Source organism: Ambystoma mexicanum, chromosome 1p (assembly GCF_040938575.1).
Source record: "Ambystoma mexicanum isolate Mex_15411 chromosome 1p, UKY_AmexF1_1, whole genome shotgun sequence".
Classification (NCBI taxonomy): domain Eukaryota; kingdom Metazoa; phylum Chordata; class Amphibia; order Caudata; family Ambystomatidae; genus Ambystoma; species Ambystoma mexicanum.
In genome coordinates this window covers 1164925415-1164949900 of record NC_090921.1, presented here as the reverse complement: position 1 = coordinate 1164949900, position 24486 = coordinate 1164925415, and the positions used below count along the sequence as shown (strand labels likewise).

At 48.3% G+C, this 24486-nt stretch overlaps 1 long non-coding RNA gene across 1 annotated transcript; it reads right to left on the bottom strand.

Annotated features, from left to right (window-relative positions):
- Nucleotides 1-13394: 13394 nt before the first annotated feature.
- Nucleotides 13395-20577, bottom strand: LOC138450759 (uncharacterized). The gene is made up of 4 exons (XR_011260188.1): nucleotides 20440-20577; nucleotides 15016-15186; nucleotides 14013-14161; nucleotides 13395-13629 (listed from the first exon to the last, which is right to left on the bottom strand). It is a non-coding gene; the product is annotated as an uncharacterized lncRNA (long non-coding RNA).
- Nucleotides 20578-24486: the final 3909 nt, after the last annotated feature.

Here is a 24486-nt window from a genome sequence, read left to right as displayed (position 1 = left end):
TATCCTTGCTCATATTCATCCCATTCCTGGAGGATAAAACATTTGCAAAGCTGGATCCCTCGTTTCCAATAACCATCGTTTGGCATCCTTGCGATTTAGTTATTGGGTCTATTGATGTTCTAACCTTCTTTGTCAAGGGGTCCCCCCCATCAGCTTTACCCATTAGGAAAAATTCCATTCTACTAAGTTTTAGTTGGAATTCTATTACAATCCTTTTTAGGTCTCTCATCTCCAAATGGGTAAGCTCATGCCCCTTGTCAAGGAGGTTCAGTATCCTTGAAATCAAAGGGAGTGATTCCTCAAACTTCTCATTATTTTCAGGTATAGGGGAGCTCGTAAAAGAGACCCCTGATGTTAGCGGATTGATAGCATGTAGGGGTGGAGCGGTGCTGATCAAATTCTCAGGTACTATATGCCCCGCTGTTCCCCCATAACAGCTTTTTGTTCACTTCCCCAAGTTTCCTTTGCATCAGTAAAGATTGAGGCCGATGGTAAAGGGAATCTCGCATTTGCTGAAAACATTCTGTGAGGTGTTAGGGTCCTCATTTGCGGAAGTGTGTTAAAGAGATGCACATTGTCAATCCCATTCCGTGCTGCATTTACAGGCGTAGAAGGACCCCTGGAAAGCCTAGTGCGCTTCCCCAGTTCCATCTTTACTGTTTGACCCATCATAGAGACATCTAGATTTATATAATTTGTCTCTGCATTCACTTCCTCGTTGAGTAGCTGGTTTTGCGGATCTCTAACACTCAGAAAACTAGATTGAATAGGGATCTGAGATTCAAAGGACAAGCCAGCTGGGACAAAAGATATATCCTCCTCCCCCAGGAATTGCCCTCCCATTTTTGTATGTATTTGTGAATGCATATACGCGAGTTCCACCTCCTGTTTAATGTCAGCCTTTTTATTTTCTTCATATTCCTGTACATTCAAATCCCAGGTACTTTCTTCTTCAGTCATAATATTCAGAGTATGGACCATGACTTTTTGTCCATCTGCCCCCTCCCCAATCTGAATAGATTCAACAGATTCCCTGAATGATTTCACCTCAGTACCTCTGCAAGGGGTAGGAAGGTTGCTGTCCATAGTCAGTGCCTCACCTGGAGTCTTTACTAAACACACTTTCCCATTCCTCAAAACAGTTGCCATTTCCCCAAACAATAGGAGTGTTTTTTATAAATCTGTTTAACCTATATTTTTGTCAGAGGCCACGGATCCTCCACCCCCACTCACCCACTCACCCTCGCAGCCAAACAGCTCAACAGCTTACTTAGAGCTTACTGCGTGCGTGCGCGAGCCGTGCGCGAGAAGCCCTGCATTTGTAACCAGTTTGCGCGTGTCTAAGAGGGCAGGGGGCGCGGCTAGAGGTCACACAGCTTCTGCAGAGAGTGGGAAAAAACAAAAGACCCAATCAGCATCCTGGAACTATGTTCCTTCCAATAACAATCATGAGAGACCCCAGGGACAGAGCCCAGCCCAACCCAAAGGAGTAAAGCCCAGCCCAGAGCCCAGCCCACAGGAATAGAGCCAGGTGCACAAGCGAGAAAGTGTTTCAAGCCAGAGAGATAACAGAAACGGCTCTCTAAATTCAGTATATTTACTCTGGTAGAATGAGTCCAAAAACACAGTCCAGTCCAGCATGCGTTTCGCCGCTAAAGTAGAGGGGCACTTCCTCTTCTCCTTACAGGCACCCAAAGAACAGTAGCTATAGTAGCTGTAGTCCAAATGTGGTCTCCGGCAGCGTGTGCAGCTCAACAGCTTACTTCGTGCACACGCGCCGTGCGCGAGAAGTCCTGCTTTAGTAACCAGTTCGCGCGTGGCTGAGAGGGCAGGGGGCGTGGCTAGAGGTCGCACAGCTTCCTGGTAGAATGAGTCCAAAAACACAGTCCAGTCCAGCAGGCATTTCGCCGCTAAAGTAGAGTGGCACTTCCTCTTCTCCTTACAGGCACCCAAAGAACAGTAGATGTAGGTAGTAGCTGTAGTCCAAATGCTGTCTACGGCAGCATGTGCAGCTCGACAGCTTACTTAGAGCTTACTTCGTAGGTTTCTTTTGAGTGCTGGGTTGGACTTCTTTTGTGCTGGTTGTTTTAACCTTTTTCTGTACTTCAATCAGCGCTCTGTTTGCCGGCTACAAGGTTCACACTTAATAACATGTTTGAAATAAATAAAAATAGTACAATGCGGGTGAAGAATAAAAAACTCCATAATCAGCTAGCATGAATCTAGAGGTGAGCCCTGCATTGGATTCAATCCTTTCTCTCTGGCACAGTTCAGGATTTCTAGATGAGGACATCCAAGCCTCTTACTCAATCTGTGCAATGAGGTGTACCTCAGGGGTCCATCCATTCACCCTTCCTATTTAAACGGTATTTAGAGCTGCTAGGTATCTAGTTGATAAGTGTACTCATTCATCAGTACAATGATGACACCCAGTTCCCCTTCTCCCAAAATCCCTTCCCAATCCTGTCCGTACTGAAAATACCCAAAATCAAGGATCATCATGTAAGAGTTGACTTCCACCTCTCGTCAAACCTGAGTGCCACTACCATCTTTTACTAGGTGGCTCTATAAATCCTTTGAGATAATGGTGCAAGAGTCTTGCTGTAGTAGCTTTATTGCCACTAGGTCCACCAAAAAGCATTGGGTTGGTACACAGAGGACACACACTTAGATATATGGTAGGTAGGAGAGAAATGGTTCCCCTACACCCTCCAGCCAACTCTTCCTTTAACTGCCAGAGCAACGGTATCTGTTAGAACTCCCAACAGCTGAACACTCGACATTCTAGCTGTAATGTCACCAGCTCAGACATCACCACAAATAGAGACCTATAACAGCAAGACAGAGTACCACATCTCTCCCTCCGTTACTGTAACAACAACCAGAAGAAAGAAATACCATAAATGACCAGCACCTCAAAAATCTTTTGTTCCACGAACACAATACGCCGCAAACGCCTCCCTACAAAGAGGCCTCCAAAGTAGGAAAATGACTAAGAGCCTGAAAACGACATAAGGAAAACACAAATATCAAAACGTGACCCAAAACAATGGCAAATCAACAGTAGTCACCAAGAAAATGTGAAACAACCAAATGAACCACACTTCCTGTGGTGAAAATAACAAGCTGGGAACTCCACTCCACACGGACAATTGCACTCCGAAGGCAAACACGCTCTCAACAGGAATGCCACACAGTGAGCTGCCCCAAATAAAATTCCACAGACTGACACCAACACCCTCTCCACTCACTCCTAAACCTACCAAAGCGGAGCAACAACAGAAAACGGTGCCCACCGAAATAACTAAAGGACACCAAAATCAAAAACTGCCACTACTGCCCAACAGGATATCAACCGACAATGGACACACCTCCTTATGCTCTGGACTGCCACCTCAGGGCCTGAGACCTGCCACATCCGAGCACAAACCTGGCTCTCCCTCTGAGCAAAAGAACCAACCTAACCAACCCTAACCACCAAAGGAAACCAATGCCTCCTTATGCCTGGGACTGCTACTCCCAGAGCCCCCGACCTGCCACACCCAAGCACAAACCCTGCTCTCCTCTGAGCAAAATAAACAACAAACCTGAGACCTGTGGCAGGCCATTCCAAAAGAAACAAACATGCAACCATCACCTGAAAACAAAACCTCAAAACAGGGCACAAAATTGCAACCAAAGGGGTTGATGAAACACCCCAATCCAACAGCACACAAATTGGTAGATAAAGAAAAAAAAACAACGCAAAAGTGTACAAATAATCAGCAGGGCAAAATAATGCCTGAAAGCCGCCTCCAACAACATGAAATACATTAACCTCTGTACTGTGCTGACAAACCAAACGGTGCATGGTACAAACCAGCACCAACATCCAAAGAAACGCACACCACATCCTAACGTCATAGCCACCCAACCACCCGGCTCATAGCACATACATGTGCTATGGCCAGTGAAAGATCATACTCTAGGTTAGGACAACCTGGGACAGAAGACATCCTTGCGTTATGGCCAAACCAAAACCAACACGCCAGCGGATGCTGGAGCAACCTGGAACATGGCACAACCCTGTGCTATAACCCAACCAAAACCACACATACCAGCAAATGCTGGAACGACCGGGCCCAATGGTGCATCCTTGTGCTAAGGCCAAACCCCAAACCATCAGTGCTGGAACTACCTGGAACATGGCACATCCGTGTGCTATGGCCCAACCTAATAACACCATAGCAGCAAATGCTGGAACCTTCTGGCACATGGCACATGCTTGTTCTATGGCCACACCAAAACTACCAGACCAGCAAAAGCTGGAACAACCTGGCTTAATAGCACACCCTCGCACCCAAGCCAAACCCAAACCAACAGTGTTGGAACTATCTGGCACACAGCACTTCGTTGTGCTGTGGCCCAATTAAAACCACCACCAAACCTGCATCTCCCAACACTGTCCCAGGAAAATGCAACAGAACAAAACAGAGAACAATGGCACTTATGATACATGAGAAACAGAAATTATACATTTCTCAATACCCCAATGGTAAGCACCACCCTGCACCCGAATAGCTGTCCAACATCCACCTGAAAAGAAAACACCTTTTTTCCAACCCATACGTCCAGATTCACCTGCAAAAGAAAAGGTCAATTACAAACAAGATAACCTTTTCCCCCATGTCCAACAATAGTTCCCACATTATGTCCAAAACTCTGTGAATATTACAGAACCTAGCTTCCCTAAACGAAGGCCATGACTATACACACTACCAATGAAATAGAACAGACCCTGTAACCTAAACATGCAGCCATGCCACCCAGGGGCCACTAGATCTAAAGCCAATAACGGGACCATGACAAGAAACACAGACAACAGGGAAAACAAATAAAACTGGCCCCAATCCCTACATGACTAACTGACAGGTTTGCCCTAACCACAGTCAAACCTGCCAGGGGCCGTAAACCATAACCAGAGATGGAAATCCAGTTGCTTCATCCTGCTTGAAAAATGCCAACACCTGTCGCACGCGTCAGCAGCAAACCAGTCCCTGCAGGCAAACGCCACAACCTGAAGGAAACTGCTGCTCCTCCATCTCCACCACTTCAAACCATTGACCGCAAACATTCTGAAATGTCCACCACGTCCTTCCAGGAGACAGTACCTGATCCACGGGGCATCACCAATCCCATACTGGCACAACCACAGAGCATCGGAGGACCCTCCTCTCATCGGACTTGCGACAGCCAGTGCGCCAACTGATTCCTCCAGAATCCCAGCCGCGGTACAGCGACCGCATGCAGGTCAATGCTCCAGCTGATGATGTTGCTGCACTCCGTCCACGCTCTGCGACGTCATCAGTCCTCCTTCAGCAGCAGAACAGAATGGACTTCTGTCCGCCAACTGCCAGTCCTCTCCGCTCCAGCATGGTTCCACTGGATGCCACAAGTGCCTCGCCCCTGCCGTGGCACCAACCTCCAACCTGCGCGGCTCGTCACCAGATACAGGTTGGTAACCATCCCAGCTCACCCCACTCTGGGAACTTCCTCTGACTGGCTCTGACAGGCTCGCCAGCTTCAACCGGTGTGCTGCACCACCCGACATGGCAGCAAGGCACAAAACAGAACAGCACTTGCCTATCTGGGAACTACTTCTGGCTGGCTACGACAGGCCCGCCAGCCTCAACCGATGTTCTCACTCCTTTGGCACCCTCTGGCCTGGTCACAGACAGCAACATTCCTGGGGCACGGATAACCAGATGTCTCCCTGGAGAACTCCAAGTCTGCGCCCGCTGGCTTCTGCCTCCTGGGTGTAGCATGACCTCCTCGGGGGACAGTGTCTATTCCTGCCTTCCTGCTCACCTCCCCCTGCCACTCCCCCCCCCCCCCCGCCAGCAGTCCTCCAGTTTCGACCAACTCATCACCAACATATGGTAGCACAGCTGCCTTTGCAGAAAGGACAGTCACCAGGTAAGTGCAATCACAGTGCAGCTTTATTGCCACTAGGTCCACCAGAATGTTTGGGATGGGTACACGGAGGACACACACCTAGATAGTTGATAGGGGACAGAAACACCAGTTCCCCCATACCCTTCAGCCAGCTCTTCCTTAAACTGCTCTGCAACATTACACTGGTTTGATTTTCAGACTGCTAAAAATTGAAATTCAATCACAGCTGCTGTTATGCGCATTTGAAAATGTTTTCTGTGAGGATTAGAATTGAGTTCTCAAATGGTTCATTATTTTATTTGCATGTTTCTCTTATTGTTTTCCTAATTCTTTTTTGCGCATAGCTGTTCCATTCGTTGGATCGGAACTTGTAGGATACCATGCTGTTTTCCAATTGCAGTAACAACATTTGTGGGGTTAGATAGTAAATGTGAGCTTCACGCAGCAAGTTTAAAATGTTAACATTGCGTCTTGTTACATATTCAAGTATTTCTTGAAAAAGGATGTTATGCAACTTCAGAGTGACTTTCCATGTGCAGGTATTTATAATTTTTCCCCTGTTGATTCTTGAAGGATTCCTAGTGCCTTTGTATTGTACCTCTACAGGAACTGCTGTGACGAAGGGTGGGCCCTTCATTCAGCGCCATTAGCTTGTGGCGATGCAGAGCTTGCCTGGGAGCTCAGTGAGCAGTGCTGTGAGTCTCCAGCTTTGAGTCTTGTCTGCGTTCTCTCAGTCTTTACCCTTCAAAGGTGAATAGTAGGAGTACCTTTGGATAACTCTAACACGTGCTACTCATACTACAAAGAAATGTCATATCTGCCGTAGAAGCATTATAATGATCTACCAATACCAAACATCCCATCAGTATCATATTAGATTCCTAATTGCTTTCCCACACAAAACCCAAAATGATGATTTTGTACAGGTTTCTATGCCAACCTTTTACCAGGTCTCTTTTTTTTAACCGCTAACGTGGAGTAACCGACAGTGCCCACCAATCAGTGCCAACAAGTTCACTATTTCCAATCTAATCTCATCATTCTTGGATTCCATTACTGATTTAACCTTAGCACGTCTTACTCTTTTGAACGTATTGATTCGCATCCATTAAGATCTTCCAGCCTCAGGTAATTGTGCCCAGGACCTACCTTCCTGTCCCCAACAAAAACTAGCAACACAAAAGTGACCAAGTCCCCAATTTACAAAAACCAATCCCAAAGTCGCCGTTGGAAAAACCATGTGCTCTCGCTCTACTGGATTACAGTGGCATGTTTAGCGCAAGTTCAGAACAAATCTATATCCAATTATGACTGTTTAGATTCTTTATCATGACCATTTCAGACATTGGGCCTCATTAGGTGCGGGCGGAGCAGTAAAAATGTGGGGGTAATAGCATTACTGCTGCATTACCGCTCCGCTCAATCGCAAGTTCGTGCAGAATGCTTGCGATTTACCTCCAGCTTTCCGCTGGAGGTAAATCTTGCTACTTTCCACGCATTTGCGGAGCAATATCCACTGTGCAAATTGTGCCACAGTAATTGTGCCCAATATACCCCATTGGGTCCAACGTGCCCCGCCTCCCCCGCAGCAACGAGGGATCCAGCACTAATTGCGTCGGACCGAGCTGCGGTAACTCTAATAGCGTTGGGAGATATCCCAGTGCATTTACTGCCGGGATACCGCCCAACCCCTAATGAGGCCCATTGTCATTCAAAAACCATTTTTATTGAGTGAAGCAGTATTTCTACATTACTCTATTGTGGCCAATGCATTTCCGACTTGGTTTCGTCCTCAGGGCCAGACCCTCAGTTGAGTAAACCAAAACAAACAGTAAATTAAAAAAATAATAAAGAGGAAAAAAGTCTTTCTGGAGCTATCATTCTCACCCCAGAAGAAGGTTGGAACTCTATATTGTTGGGTGAAGCGTGATTTTTGCAGTGCATCAGTTCGGGCTTGAACTTTCGAATTCTATGGCCTGTTAGTGATCAATAGGAAATGATAGCCTCCCTCTTTCGTGACTACTTATCCACTGATAATTCACATCTAATGTTCTGCTCTTTTTCTTTACTTTTATTTCCTCTTTTCTTTCTTCTATTGTTGCTTGCGTCTTCTTGGATCTTCTTCTTGACTTCTTGTGTTTTTTTTCCCTCAGACATATTTCTGAAGATGTTCTTAACAATGGAAAAAAAGTTTCTAATAAACTAAATTCATTAAAAAAAATGGGGGAAAAAAACACAAAAACGTATGTAGTTAGTTCATGTCGAAAGGACCTCCAGACCTCTAAATCTATCAAACATAATAATGCTTTGACACCTTAGGGTCACTCCTTCCCAGAGTCGACTGTGAAAAAAAGAATATGAAAAAGAATACATGCATTTAAATAAAACCACGCTTAACCGCGTGCAATTGGTTATAAAAGTGTCACCAAATATAATTCATATGTCGGTCACCTGCGCTTCACTTGTTGTGGCTTGAAGCCAATGTGCATATCGCTGTCGCTCTGCAAAATATAAAATGAAAATAAATGCCATTGGCTGATTCTAAAATGTAACTTGTAATCAAACACATCCTCCAGTACTGATTTCCCTCTTTTTACCTTTCGTTTTGATTCATATTCAGAACGAGTGGGAGCTCCGAGCGGCAAAGGCGGTGTTGCATGGCACCCCTGTGAGGGGCCATGGTACATTCCACGGTGTTGTGTGGTCACATGGTTACCCATGTGACCAACCTAATAAAAGGTCCCAGGCGCTTCCGGCTCGGCAGTCAAGAGTGAAACTGACCCCGCGTGTGTGTGTTGTGCTGGTGCCAGGATGGTGCCTCGCCACGTGTGCTGGGCCCAAGGACGGGGCCCTGCTTGAGGAAGGTGCCCATGCCGGGCAACGCCGTCCGGACGGTGCCCCTGCCGGGCAACGCCGTCCCAGTGGGTCCCCCAACCATGTGAGGCGGGTTGGGGATGCGACCCGGCCTGGGTGCCCCCAGAGCCGGGGCCGAGGGGGCCAGGTGGACCTGGCCACGTGTGCGGAGCTCCGCTGTCCCTGGAGCGGGGGGAGGTGACCCCCACCCATGTGTATGCAGCGTGAACGCTGTGACAGTGTGTCATCGGGTGTTCCCCGACACGAGTATGGGGCTGCTCGGTGTCCCCGGAGCAGCCCCCAACAATGGCGACGAGCAAGTCGTCCCCGCGTGCCCGAAGAACGCATGCGGTGGCGGGCCCATCTGCAACTGGGCCCGCAATGGAGGTATGCTCGTGGGCTGCCCGCCCGTCCCCCGAGGGGGAGAGAGTGCCCGCGGCGGTGGCCGCATGGAGAGGGTGCGGTCCTTTTCCCCCACACCCGCCATGGGAGGGAGGAGCAGCGAGGTGCGCCAGGAGAGGAGGGGGCTGTCCTTCCCCCCGTGTGGGACAGGGTCTGCGGTGTGCGCCGTGAAGGAGTCAGCTGGGAAGGGGGGCCGGCGTACAGCAGAGGCGGCCCCGAACACGGCGGCGGCGGTGGCCGCGTGGGCTTCCCCCCTCCTCCTTTGAAGGGGGACTGCCCGCGGTTTCGGCCGCAATGAACAGGGGCACAGCGGCGTGGCCCGCATGAGGAAAGTGAGCGGTCCCCACGCCAACAGGTGGAGCGGCATCGGCCGTGGCACAGGGTTGGGGGCGGGGGCCATCCAGCAGCTGATGCGGCCCCAGCGGAAGGCGGGCCCATTATCAGCTGGGCCCGCAATGGGAGGAAAAGAAAAAAAAATATGTTGCAGGCCCGAATCCAACGGGGCCTGCAAATAAAAAGAACAAAGGAAGGCGGCCTGTGTGTGAGCCCCGCACGTTTCCCATCCTGGGAGGGGAGCTGCCTGCCCCCCCTCCCTGCTGGGAGGACGAAGATTGCCCCGGCCGCGACTGTGCGGGGGAGAGGGGTGCTGCCCCCGTGCCTGCCATCATCACTTGTGGAGCCACGGAGGGCGGCGGGAGCCGTGCGGCGGAGTCTCTGCCCACAAACACCCCCCCCCCCTGGAAAATGAGACAATGACGCGGGCCCATCACCATCTGGGCCCGTAGGAAAAAAAAGGGGACAAAGGAGGCGGGCCCAGCACCAGCTGGGCTCGCAAGAAAGATGGAGTGCTCGCTCTGAGGAGCGGGCAGAGGAGCTGCCTGCCCCGCCCCTACAGGCAATGAAGCGGCATCCGCCGCAATGCAGGGGGTCAGCTGCCCCGCTCCCATCTGGGGGGGGTAGTGGTGGCTGCTGCCGCAACAGCGAAGGGGGGCTGCCTGCCTTCCCCCAATGGCAAATAAAGGGCAGGCATGAAGGAGAAGACTGGGGGCGCAGCAGGTGCTGGCGATGTGTGTGTTGGGAGGGGCCTACAGCTAGGGCACCCTACCACCGGTGTTTGCCTGCCGCCTGCCCCCGGAGAGGAAAGGAGGCGCATGGAGGGGGCCTCCCCCGAAGACTGTGGACTTGGCCGATGTGGCCCCTGGGCCTACCCAGGTGCGGCTTTGCCGGTTTGTTTGCTGTGAATGTCCTGAGCGAACTCTGGTGAGGGTGCGAGCTGGTTTCCGGCGACTCCAAGCGCACGGTGGAAATCATAATTGCCATTCCCCGGAAGACTGTGAGCCTGCAGACACGGGCTTGCTTAAAATGGCCCAGTTAGTGGGCAATGTTGTGTGGTGCGCACCTGTAGACTCAGAGTGCTTTATGTGGTGCCAGTAGCCCTCACTGGTGCTGTTCAGGGACATGAGAGCCACTCACCCAGGTTAATAAAGGGTGTGTAAAGTAGTAGAGTGGCTCAAGTAGTAGTAGTGGTAGTTATGGTGGGAGTTTGGGGTTTTGTGTTTTGTTATGAAAAAGGAGGAGTGTTGCATGGCACCACTGTGAGGGGCCATGGTACATTCCACGGTGTTGTGTGGTCACATGTGACCAACCTAATAAAAGGTCCGAGCCAATTCCGGCTCGGCAGTCAAGAATGAAACTGACTCCGCGTGTGTGTGTTGTACTGGTGCCAGGATGGTGCCTCCCCACGTGTGCTGGGCCCAAGGACGGGGCCCAGCTTGAGGACGGTGCCCCTGCCGGGCAACGCCGTCCCAGTGGGTCCCCCAACCATGTGAGGCAGGTTGGGGATGCGACCCGGCCTGTGTTCCCCAAGAGCCGGGGCCGAGGTGGCCAGGTGGACCTGGCCACGTGTGCGGAGCTCCGGTGTCCCTGGAGCGGGGGGAGGTGCCCCCACCCTTGTGTATGCAGCGTGAACGCTGAGACAGTGTGTCGTCGGGTGTTCCCCGAAACGAGCATGGGGCTGCTCGGTGTCCCCGGAGCAGCCCCCAACAGGCGGCAGCCATTACCGTTCGGCACCCACTCGTTCGTGACTTCGTGTTTATGCTAGTTGGACGTGACGCCGGTCTGCGCAACCACGTCACACGTGTGTGGTGTTGGCTAGCGTGATGACGGCACATTTCTTTGACCGCAGATGTAAAAAGCAAAAGAAAATCAACTGCATCAAATCGCTGTTTTTAGGAAACTAAGTTATTAGTAAAATGCCAATGGCTGTCCATATTTACAAAACAAGGTAGAGCGTCAGGATAATACCCATATTTACAGTATAAAGCTATGTCGTGCAACCGGATGAAGATACAAGCTTTCCAAAATGTGAAGGCTTAATTTCTCGGAACGTTCGAGATCTAAATAAACCGTCCAGTAAGGCATACAGGTTTTGCTTTGTGTGAATCAATTAAACCAAGTGTCGAATTTCTAAAATGCTTCACGATGTCCGATCAGCCCTAAGTGGGTACATACTTTCTCACCTCGTTGTAACCTGCTATCCAGTAACATGATGCATACAGTGTTTCAAGTGGTCATTTTGCAATTCTTGGCCCAATTTGTTAGGCAGGTAATTCATCATTTTTCATCCATATGGATGCACAGATCAAGTGTTAAACAATTTACTCACACCCAGGAAACACCAAACACGCAAGCAGCCACGTCCCATTTTCTTCCCTTGCATACACAACGTTCTACTGCCCCTATAGTCGCATATGTATGTTGCACTGCATGCTTGCTGTTGTTTCATCCTAAAATGGTGTTGCAAGACACCAAACAGAGCACAGTCTTTGCCACAGATAAAGTGAAGCCTCGTCAGGAAACGATAGTGGAAGAAGTGTGACACAAGAACAGGGCCCACGTCACACAGTTCAGCAGATTAAATGCGCTCTACTCCAACCTTCTCTGGGTTGCTTGCCTCGATAAAATCTGCAAGATCATCTCATCCGTACTCCGCACAACTCGGAGCAAAAAAACAGGTGGCAGGACCCACGTTTAACAACATGTACCCCACTCCTGAGTGTGATTTTTAAGAATATTCATTCCATGCACACTGGCAAGGATGTTTGTGATCTTGATTACAAGACCTCATCCTTGCCTTTGACCTTCTGGACCATCTGTCTTGCAGTAACATCCCAAGTCAAAAAGGAAGATCATCCTGGAATCATTCTGGAGTCATCCGATGACTCCATTCTAGAGTCATCCATGGATAGTTCAGGAAGATCATCCGAAGTATTCCAACAGGCCAAAATATGTAATGAGATGATGACTCTAGAGTTATCACAGAAACTACTACAGGATGAGTTTGGATTACTTCCAGTGATGATCTTGGATTACTCCAGGATGACTCCATGACAACTTCAGGATGAGTGGGGATTACTCCTGGATGACTTTGGATGACTCTAGGATGACTCCATGACAACTTCAGGATGAGTGGGGATTACTCCAGGATGACTTCCGATTACTCTAGGATGACTCCATGACAACTTCAGGATGGGTGGGGATTACTCCACGATGATTTTGGATTACTCTAGGATGACTCCATGACAACTTCAGGATGGGTGGGGATTACTTCAGGATGGTTGCATGAGAACTTTAGGATGGGTTTTGAATTGTGAATGATTCTTGCAGACCACTCCATGATGAGTTTAAAAGATTTCAAGATGCTTACAAAACATTTAGGAAAAGGGGTTTGATTACCCAAGGATGTATTCCTTTTGAGTAAGATTGGTGGCATTACTTTAGAATGACTCGTTAGACTTATGGATAGTTTACTGGAAATAAATCTAATGAATTTTGCAGCTGTCACTGTCCATCTTTGCTAGAGCACCCAAATGTTGTTAACCAAGTTCACCGATTTAGTGCACAAAACTACAACCGCCCCCTCCCATGTCACGAACCAACCTGTAAACTCCCTAATTTCAATTCTCACCTCTAGCCAACAGGGCCTCACACCCAAAATTACAAAGCACTGCATTGAAACACAGTGACCTAAACAGAATCTGTTAAAGGTCTACCTGCATGACAGACTGCCGCCAGTCACTTCACCCAATATCACTGAGAGCAGCCAACATTATTATGATAGTAAAATACTGCAGCTGTACATTGTTGATATTTTATTATAGTATTGCTGTGGCTATAAAATGTCTTCAATCAAACATAGGCTCAGAAAGTGTTCAAAAAATGTTTTATTTAACAAATGCAGTTTAACGGCATAGCTGTATTCTATTAGAATAAATCAGTTTGCAAAAATACAAACGAATAATCATTGATCCTGCATTTCGAAAGGCGGTGTCTTCTTTAGGCCTCTTCTGGCATTGCAGATTTTGGTGGCAAGCTTCCTTCTCATCACCTGGCCGTCCATAGTAGGCCAACTGTTAGCCTTGCAGACAGATCTCAAAAATTCTACAAAAACAAGAAAGGATATATGAATATAAATGGACATCAGAAGAGGCATTGTTAAATTACTTATTGTAGAATAAATACAGGATTAACAAATGTTAAAATGTCAACCAACAAATGTGTCACTACATTTAAATGCATTTGTACACAACGGTTGAAACAGGCTTAAAAGAGATTTGAACTGAAAATGAATCATGGTTTTCTATGGCTGCATTCAGAAGATTTATGGTCTTTAATGGTCAAAGGGGTTAATATGTCTTTGAGGAGATGTTGAGCCAGGCACTGAGTCGGTGGGGATGGGAGACAGGACAATCATGCAGAAACAAGATTGACAGATTCATTGTGTAGATACAACAGTTTGACTTTTAAATTAGAAACTATCACACAGTTAGAAATAGGATGGATGATCCAGTGTCCATTCCCAACGACTTCTCCACTGATTCTGGTAATGAATCGGTCCTGGTAAGCGCCGCCAGTGATGCCTGCAAATGATGTATTGCCAACTGATTGTGTCTTTGCGTGGCTTGTAACTGTTCTACAATTTAAAAAAAAACAAAAAACAAAAGTTAAAGGCACCTACTTTCTGGCCATCAGACTAACTAACAGCGTAGACAAGAACAATAAGGCAAATTGCGCAGGATATCACACTGCGGTAACAGTGGGAGAAGACAATTACAACTTGGTCCACTGCCCCTACCAGTGAGCAATGGTGTCAGGTGGAGATCCAGCCCAGGGAGTAACAGGGAAGGAGAACCTGAGAACCAGCCAGGAAGTCGGATGGGCGCCCTGACCCTGCCCAGAGAGTCAGTTGAGGGCTATCGGGTGTCACTGAAACTATTGGAATAGAGTACAGCTAGGGGGGAATGTCATAAAAGGAGGGACACAAAGCATGCAGATGTTTGGTTATTTGCCCACTTATTGACTGGCCATGGCCATGCTAATCCCCATAGCCATTTACACCCAGATCCTGCGCTTGCCCCAAAATACCTTCTCATGGGAACTCTTTGAGCTCGCATTAATCAAGCCATCCCAACAAACGGTGCATTTTTTTTCAAAAGCAGTCTTCTGAGCGTTAATAACTTAATTGGAGTAGTAAACCCACTACTGGTGTAATAGAAATGTCTTAACCAGGTCTGCCTTCAGCCACTCGATTTAGAACTGGTGAAGCAAACTTGCTGCTTCAGCTAGTTCACACTGAGACAAGTTGTGAGGTGAATAGCCAGTGCTGTGACCAGTGTAGTGCGGAACAGAGCTCCAACACTGGGCTCTTCGCTTATGTCTTGCTAGTCTCATTTGGCAAGAGTGAACCCCCATGTGTCAGTGCGCTCTCACCGTTCCTGCCCTTGCCATTACGCTCACAGTACTCCAATCCCAACAGGCCCAACTCACCTTCACAATATATATGAGATGATTGTAGCAGTTTTCCAGGAGGTTGAAGAAAAGTTTCTTGAGAAAGAGCCGGACGTTCAGTGCAGAGTGCCTTTCTCTCGTCGTCGCCTTGGCCTCTTGCTTTTTCTTTGGGGCCCTTTGAACCTCCATCTCATGGCTGTAGTTCTTAAACTGAATGACCCAGATTCAGAAAAACAGTAATCTTCAGTTTTGAAAACGGTGATCAGACATTCTAATCCCTGGAGACCAAAGTAAAACTTCCGCTTTTCGGTGCCTTCCTGTTAAGGACAGACAGCCCTGAGGGATGAGCAATCCCCCGAAAAAGCCACTAGGACAATCTTCTTGTGCTCGTAACACCATTAAAAGAGATGTCCTTTGCCAAGAAAATGTTTTTAATCAGTGTATATGTGTATTTTAGCACCATACGCCCCCCCCCTTTGTGTGGTGAATGAGTAACTGTATTAAAATATTTAAGTGCTGCACTCATTCCCAGCAACAATAAAAGCATTCAAGCCTGTGTGTGTACTACATATTGGCTTGTTTATTTGAGCGGTTTTACTCTAGACTAGTTGACCTAAGATGGAAGTTCAAATTGAAATATAAAGACACTGAAACTGTGCACCATCTCTCCCAACATACTCCCCATCTCCCTTCACCCCCAAATGGCCTCTCCTCCTTGACTGCCCCACCAGCCGCTTCCCCGTCAACTACTCCCATCCACTCTTTGCCCCTTAACTGTGAAATGCCCCACCTCATTCATCCCCTACCTGCTCCCTCTCCCCCAAGTGCATCCTTTTCCATCAACTACCCCACCACCCCCCAACTGCCCCTTTCTCCCTCAACAGCTGCACCACCCCCTTCTCAAACTGCCTCCTTCTCCATCAACTACCCCCAGCCACCATTCACCCCAACTACCCCCTTATCCATCAAATGCTCCACCCTCAACTGCCCACAGGACCCTACTGCCTTTTCCCCCTCTACTGGCCCCACATCTCATTCTCCAACTGATGTTTGGGGAGAAGGGTGGCGGGTGCAGGTAAGGGAGAACCCTTACCTGCACCCGCCACCCTTCTCCCCAAACTGCCCCACACACCTTCTCCCTTCAAATGCCCCACCACTTCTCCAACTGCCACATCCTCTGCTCCCTATCTGCCCCCATCATGTTCTCCCCATTTTGCCCACTTCTCCCATCGGACTCATACACACTTCTATCACACACCACGTCTCTCCCAACTACCCCCATCCCCCTTCACTGCAGTTACTCCATTAACTGCCCCGCCCCTTCAACTGCTCCATTCCATTCCCCCCAATTGTCCCTTCTCCCTCAATTGCTCCCCACCCCATTTCCTTTCATTACTGTCTTCTCTCCCAACTGCCCTGCCCCTTCTCCCACAACTGCCCCTTCTCCCACAACTGCCCCTTCTACCTCAACTGCCCGATTTCGCCTCCAACAGATCCCACCCCCTCTCACTCAAATGCCCCAACCCCATTCAACTGCCCCAGCCCCTTCTCTCCAAGTGCCCAACTTCCTCAACTGCCCCACCACATCCTTCAATTGCCCCTTATCCGTCAACTGCCGAACCATCCCATCAACTCCTACTGCCCCACCCCCTTCTCTCCAACTGCCCCTTCTCTCTCAACAGCCCCCTCCTCCCCCAACTGCGCAATATCTCTCCTAACAGCTAAGACGCAGACCCAGTCCCAGGCGCAAAGGGGAGGGATACAGGTCAATGGAGCAAGAGAGTCAGAGAGGGGAGAACACAAAGCCATGCGTGGGAGTAAGGGGGAGGAGGGGACCCAACCGGAACGCAGGTAGCAAAATGGCCGGGGAGAGGGGGTTAGAATAAGCCCAGGCAGCAATTCATAATGCAATAACTGAATGTTTCGAAAAATAAGAAAGATTTTGCATTCCTTAAATTGCAAGGAGACGCGCATGAAAAGAGAAGTCGGGTGCCTTCACCTCACACTCAGCCAAAAATGCTCTCCGGCAAGCCAGTGACCACCCCAGGCCTTATGCCTTATGCAGAGACCCCCCCCACCCACCACTTAGACACTAAGGCATGGACTTTGCAAACTGCAACAATACCTCAGAGAAGGCCTTTTCGTTCAGCATCCAGGCCCCCCTGAACAGCACAAACAGCACCAAGGAACAACCCCACACACACTCGCCCCTACATTCCCACACATTCAGACCTACCCAGAGACACACCCAGACCCCTAAAACATCTCCACACACTCGTCACCAGTCCCCCAAACACACAGCCCCCACGAACACAGCACCACCTCACCCCCACACAGCACACCCTACACACACAGCAGTAGGCCCCCCACACTCAGACCCACCACTCACACTCAGCACCCAGCAATCACCCACACTCTGCATCCACCCTCCACTATTCTTCTCTAACTGTCCCCCTTTTTCCTGAAATTGCCCTCATCCCTCTTGTCCTCCAACTGCACCCCGCCCCTAACCGCCAGAACCTCCATTAACCCACTGCCCCCCATCAAGGACTTCCCCCGCCCTTAGCCCTCCCCCTCAAGGACTCCCCACACTTAGCCCTCCTTCCCCTAAAGCCTCTGCCCAGCCTCTTCTCTCAAAAGACTTTGACTGCATTAACCCACCTACCCTCCAATGACACCCCAAACCTTAACGCCCCCCCATGTCTCTCCTGCCCTTAAACATCCCCAAACGCACGCCTGCCCCATCCACACCCAAACTACTCCTGTGCCCTTAACCCCAAGACTCCCCCACCACCCACGTTTTGTTATACCCGTTCTACCCGTGAACCCCCTCTTAATCCTGTCACAATTCTTCCAAACTCTTAACCCGCAACCCAAAAGACACCCTCCCCATGTTTAACCCTCTCCGCTCCAAAGACTTCCACCCAGCTCTTATGCCCCAGACCCCAAAGATTTCCACTGAACTTAACTCATGTCCCCGCCAAAGACTTACACCAAACTCTTAATCCCCCACACCAAGCACTTCTACCCACTCATAACCATCACCCCAAGGTCTCCCCTCACCCCCTTATCCCTTAGTCAAAGACTTCACTCCCCTTTAATAGAACCGCCCTTGGACTTACCACCTTAACCCCATACCCAAGGTCTGTTTCCCCACACTCAGCCTCAGGTGCACCCCCAACCACCCCACCCAGCCCAAAGGACGGTTGCCCCCTCGCTACACTTGGCCCCAAGGATGCCCCCATCACTACACTGTACCCCAAGGATGCCCACCATCACTACACTCGGCCCAAGGACACCCCCCAACAATACACTCGGCCCAAGGACACCCCCCATCACCACAATCAGCCCAAAGGATGGGCCCCCATCACCACAATCAGCCCCAAGGATGCCCCCTCTCTATACACTTGGCCCCAAGGATGCCCCCCCATCACTACACTCGGCCCCAAGGATGCCCCCCCATCACCACATTCAGCCCCAAGGATGCCCCCTAAAAACACTTGGTCCCAAGGACGCCCCCCATCACTACACTTGGCCCCAAGGACGCCCCCATCACTACACTCGGCCCCAAGGATGCCCCCCCATCACCACATTCAGCCCCAAGGATGCCCCCTCACAACACTTGGCCCCAAGGACGCCCCCCATCACTACACTCGGCCCCAAGGATGCCCCCCCATCACCACATTCAGCCCCAAGGATGCCCCCTCACAACACTTGGCCCCAAGGACACCCCCCCATCACTCTGCCCCAAGGATGCCCCCTATCACAACACTCAGCCCCAAGGACGCCCCCCCCCATCACTACACTCAGCCCCAAGGACGCCCCCCCCCATCACTACACTCAGCCCCAAGGATATTTCTCTATCATCACCACTTAGCCCCCAGGGACACCACTGCCATGACTTGAAAATGAGTGTGCACTGTGGTACATAGGATAAGAGTAAAAAGGGTTTGATAGACGGCATAGCCGCCTGTGGGGTGAAGAGAGGTGCCTCAAGAGGCAAATGTTGCTTTATAGCTACTTGTACTGTTCAAACATTGATGGGTGTACATTGAATGCCTCATCAGCCTTTGCACAAAATGCCACTTACTACTAAAAAAGGGAAATGGATATTTGGTCAGTGATGTATACAACCCAACACTCCAGTTGCGTATCGATAACTGTTTTATAAGTTTTCTTTAAATGGCCTGCTAGTGCAACAGTGAGTTACAACTGTGAACCTTTCAGATGCAATTCCATTCTCTTTTGTGCTAAAATGTTAAAAGCCAGGTAGGCGCAGTTCAGCATTAGTCCATTTGCTTGGCTGGTAAGAGTGATAAGAGTGAGAATACCAAGTTATTAGTTTGGGCTTCTCTGTTGGCACGTGAATAGCATTGTTCCAGGGTCTGCCATAATGGTGCCCAGCGGTAAAACAGCAACAGCTGGAAAATAATGTGAGTACCTGAGCATGTACATTGCAGTTGCTGGCAAATCTCGAATGCACATGCATGAGCCAAAACATTTAGCTTTGTCAATGCTTTTAACAGGACTTAGCTAAAAGAACAGATGAGCAAACACATGCACAGCTTATAAATCGAACGGGAGAAGGCACACTTAGTTAAGGCATTTTTATTACTTTATGAGCTCATTTATAGTGGCAGATCAACCAGTATAAAGAAATAAAAATACCCACATGCTGTGGGTCCCTCCACACGTGTCCTACTTACTATGTACTCCACTGCAATAACTTCAGTTTAGCCAAAAATAAAAAAGCACTGCATGTGTACACAAAAGTGCTGCACACTGAGAACTGTGAAACCAGCACGGACTGATGGAACATTTTGAAATAATATGCGGCCGTTTAAAATGAATATTGTCCAGATCGAAACAATAGTGGAAGCCGAGTGGAAGATTACCATTTGCACACAGCAACAGGACTTCAAACACGGCCACACCATCCTAGCCGCAAAAGTAATTACAGTGGTCAAAGTAAGTGGCTCGCTGAGGCGATCACAGCCATATACATAGAATGGAAACGAGAAATTGACTAGGCAGAAATAATAATTGCTCACTAAACCAGGCACGCTTTCATGTTTCACATACACGCCTGCAGATGCTGTCTTTGCCGCGTGGACACTTCCAACAACAAAGGCAGCACGAGCTAGCTGCCTCCTAAATCAACATTCTTGAATGTCCGGGTATTTCAATCCTCCCTCACGCTCCGTTCCTGGGCTATATCAGTTCGCCAGGCCTCAGAACAGGCCCGTGAGAGCCTCCTTCCTTCCCTGCCTGCCTGACTGAGCTACTCAGCTGGCTCGGATGCCTTTTCCCGCGTCTCCCCTCCATGTTTGTGGCGTGATCCGCCATTGCGTCCCGACTCCCGAGAGACCACGAGATCCGACCCAGTCCCCCTGCAGCGTAGGTTGCAAAACCCTCACGCTGACATAAACAAGGGTGCCCTCAAACGTGTGCACTCCCACCTACCTTTTGTGCTATTTATCCACTTTTATTTTGGTTCCCAGCACGAGCACGACCACCATTCTTCCGCCGCCATTGCTGCTTACAGCAGCTGTGCCCCCAGGTCCGAGAAAATAAAAAAAGCTGCACGCCCCTCCAAGACAAGCCCAAAACAAGCCTACTCCCAACAAAATAAGCAGATAGAAAGAGCGCCCACTTAAAATGCCATGGTTAGGTCTCAAAAGTAACACATTTAACAGAATAGCATAACTATACATAGAACACAGTGTTTTAAAATAAAAATATTTTACTCTAATCTGCTGCTCACCCAGCATATATAACCACACTCTCCAAAGAGACACTTTTTTAAAAAAAAAACACCCTTTGTTTTAAGCAGCACAGTTAAATGAAATTCTCTTTATTAACTAGCTGCACGCATGGACGTCATTTAGGGGTTGCAACTGCGACCCCTGAGGTCTCTCTTGCTACCCCTGTAGTCTCCCTTGGTACCCCTAAAAAATAAAAATCGATTTTTTTTTGTTGATTTTTTTAAACAGACTCATGGGCTGTGGCCAGCAGCAGGTGGCTCTGTTTCTGGAGTGGCTGGTTTTCCGATAGCTATAACTGGTAAAATAGCTCTGTGGGTTGAGTGCTAGCTGCTGCAAAGTGTGTGCGATCTGCAGGTTCGACTCTCAGCAAGGTCAACGCAGCCTTTCATCCTGCTGAGGTTGATTAATGAGTACCAACACAGGTTGGGTGATATTGTACGTATATTTGTTCTATATGAAGCACTTAAACATAAGTGCTATATAATAACACATCTTTATCGTTTGGCCTTGGGCATCTCCTTGCAATTACAGTGATTTGTTAATATGTGCCTATATACACTGATATTAACGATACATATGGTGATCCATTCTTGTATGAAATGTATATCACTTTACAGTGATAGCGTAACCCATAATTTTCATAGTGTACTTAGAAACAATGCTATGTGATGCCACTTCCTGTTTTATCGAGTGGTGAAAGGTCATGTTCCATCGCTTCCTGTGATGTCACTTCTGGGTGGGGTCCAATTATATCACTTCCTGTGATGTCATCAGATGTTAAGGGTCATGTGATGTCCTACCCCAGGCATTTTGGTGAAATGACGTCCCTGGCTGCACACCTCTATCAAACAATGACTAAAAGTAGGTGATATTATTATCACTGAATACATTTTGTTGTGTGTCTTCAAAGCACATTTACAAACCCAATGGAGATTAAGCTCATATTACTTTGCCTTTGGGTACTTGCAGCTTTCCAGTTAAAACGGGGAGTCTCTGCCACCCTGCACGCGGTGCGCTGGGTTAGCCCATGGACACAGAAGGCGATATTTAAACACCTGTTCAGAAGTAACTTAGGGTCGACTGTGCGATCTGCAACACTATGACGAAAACCTTTAGAGCGATCCTAGACAATGGGGATTCCGGGATGTGAACTATAGCACTAGCTCCATCATTCTGAGCTAGGACTGTAACCTGACTCGGGGCAGGCAGACCCGCAGGATTACTGGGAGAATTCCCTGCCCTTTCTTCCATTTATCACTCCAGCATGCTGTGAGGAACCGTAGCCTCCACCCCAACATGCTTGTGAGATCAAAGGAACCACCTTCTAGGCCGAGGTTCATTCGTATTAAGGAATGAAAATGACAATGAATCATAAAAGCAAAAAGAATACGCGTCCGGTGTATGCAGGAAGGAATTGATAGCTGGCCCAGAAGCACATCGTATTCCACAATTGCTTTGCATGCAGCATACAGAAACCGATTACACCCGCAGCATGCGACGCACAGTTACATCGCATACACTGAGGAGCACTTAATATTAGTCACACTTGCACACGGGGGCTGCGTGGATGATGGCGGCCATCGCTCGAAATGATCAAAAACACTTCTGTTTGTGGGGAGAGGGGGTGTAATGCTTACCAGACAAACACGAAACAGGCACAACGAGATGTTGCTGCAAAATTCCAAAATAGAAAGAACAAATCAAGCGCACCAGCAGCTAAATATACCTGCCGCTGCACGGCATGGAGTCCTTCTTCCTCCATGATTGTCTTCATCAGCTTCGTCATCACGTAGGCATCCTATGTGAAAAATCGCCCCTACGTCATGACGCCTTAAAGGCATTTCAGAAAGTGTTGGCAAACTTTTAAACAAACACACAATGCTCTCGGGTCTCATATGGACTTTATTTATGTGCTATTACCAATGAAAGCAACATAAGGCCTTCTTTTAGCAGAAGCTCAGTTTCAGTGTCCAGGCAGCATATCAGGTGAGTGCATCGATCCAGCTCTGTGAATTCTATATGCATTTTGTGCGCCATTGAAAAACTCTCTATGCATGCAGCAACTTGACCAGCATGGCAGCTCGTTTGATTTTTTTGGGGGGCTTTCATTTGTGTGCAATGTTTTTTTTATGCTGGGTCTCAAGCTTTCCCTTATTGCCACATTGGTCATTTTGAGGGTGCTCGGGCCTGCTTGGATGGCAAAGGTTTCTCTCCCATGGAGTGCATGCTTATGTTTAGGCCTCATGGCTTCCATTTTCACCCAACATAGTCTCAAGCTTTACCCTTGCCACATTGGGGATTTTGAGGGTGCTGGGTGCCTGCTTTTGACTGGATGGCAAAGGATTCTCACCCAGGGGGTGCATGATATTTTTAGGCCTCAGGACTTCCATTTGGGATGGGTTCTATAGTTTGTCTGGCCATTCACAACTTGTTTAACCCCTTCTTCCATTAAGTGCTGCTAGTATTTTTACGGTGCGTTTCCCTTACTTGTTCCCTAGCGCCAAATATGTGTTGGGGACATTTGTGACCAGTCACTTTTTACTGCAAGAAAACTATTTCTGTGCCATGTATGCTTTTTAAGTGTGATTCCTGGTCAATGGTTTAGCACTTTTACATTGGGTGTTGCAGTTTAAATGACAATCAGTATTAGTCTGCAAATCATCCAAAAACTCTGTGATGCTCTGAAGTAATCAGTAAGCCATCCCCAAATCATCAAGACATGTTTCATGGCGATGCTCTTCAAGTAATCGGTAGTTCATCCCAGAATCATTCCCAAATCATCAGGGACAAACATGTTTTGGCTCTTCAAGTAATCAGCAGGTCATCCCAGAATCATCCGGGGCAAACCTGTTGATGCTCCTGAAGTAATCGGCAGGTCATCCCAGAATCATCCCAAATCATCATGGTGATGCTCTTGAAGTAATCGGCAAGTCATCCTAAAGTCATCAGGAACAAAGAGTTTTCTAAAATAGGGATGATGCTGGAATCATCCGCAAGTCATCTAAGCTCATCCCCAAATCATCACCCACCATTCTGAGACATTTGCTGATGACTTTAACAGCCTGATGACTTCTGATGATGTGGAAATGACTTCTAATGTAGTTAGATGATCATCGGATGACTCCAGGATGGTCTCTTAAGTCATCCTTTTAGACCTGGGATTCTGTAAACAGGTGCCAGTCCTGAGTGTATGGGCCACTGAACAGAAAAGTGTGAAGTACTCGCTCTTGTATTTCAGGTGGAAGGTAGAATCTTGGGTGTTTGGAATATCTCTTTGTGGAGTGGTATTCTGACACAGAAAAGGGTATAGGGCAGCCATCCAATCCCCCACATCATCGAATAGGAAGTAGCATCACGAAACATCAAGCTTCTAAGCTCTTCTCCCACCGATTTATTGGTGCATCTTTCACTTGGTGCATTGGAAAGATCAATAGAATCTCCACTAACCTTAACGGAATACAGGGGCTGAATGGTACAATGCTCATAAAACACCTCACTTCATCTTTAGAAGCAGGCTGAAATGTCTTTTTCTAGACGAACCATAGCAACGCGAAACTCTGGTGCAACCTGAACACCAGCATACTAGTAATTTTCTTGAGACAAATACTTGCTGCTTTCACCTATAAGTTGCGGCCAATTTATTTTTGTCTTTTGTGGCAACACAATTCACCATCACTAAAAGGGAATCGTCAATCTATCATCTGATACCAAGATTCTGCATCTTCAAATTAAATTCAAGGGGCAT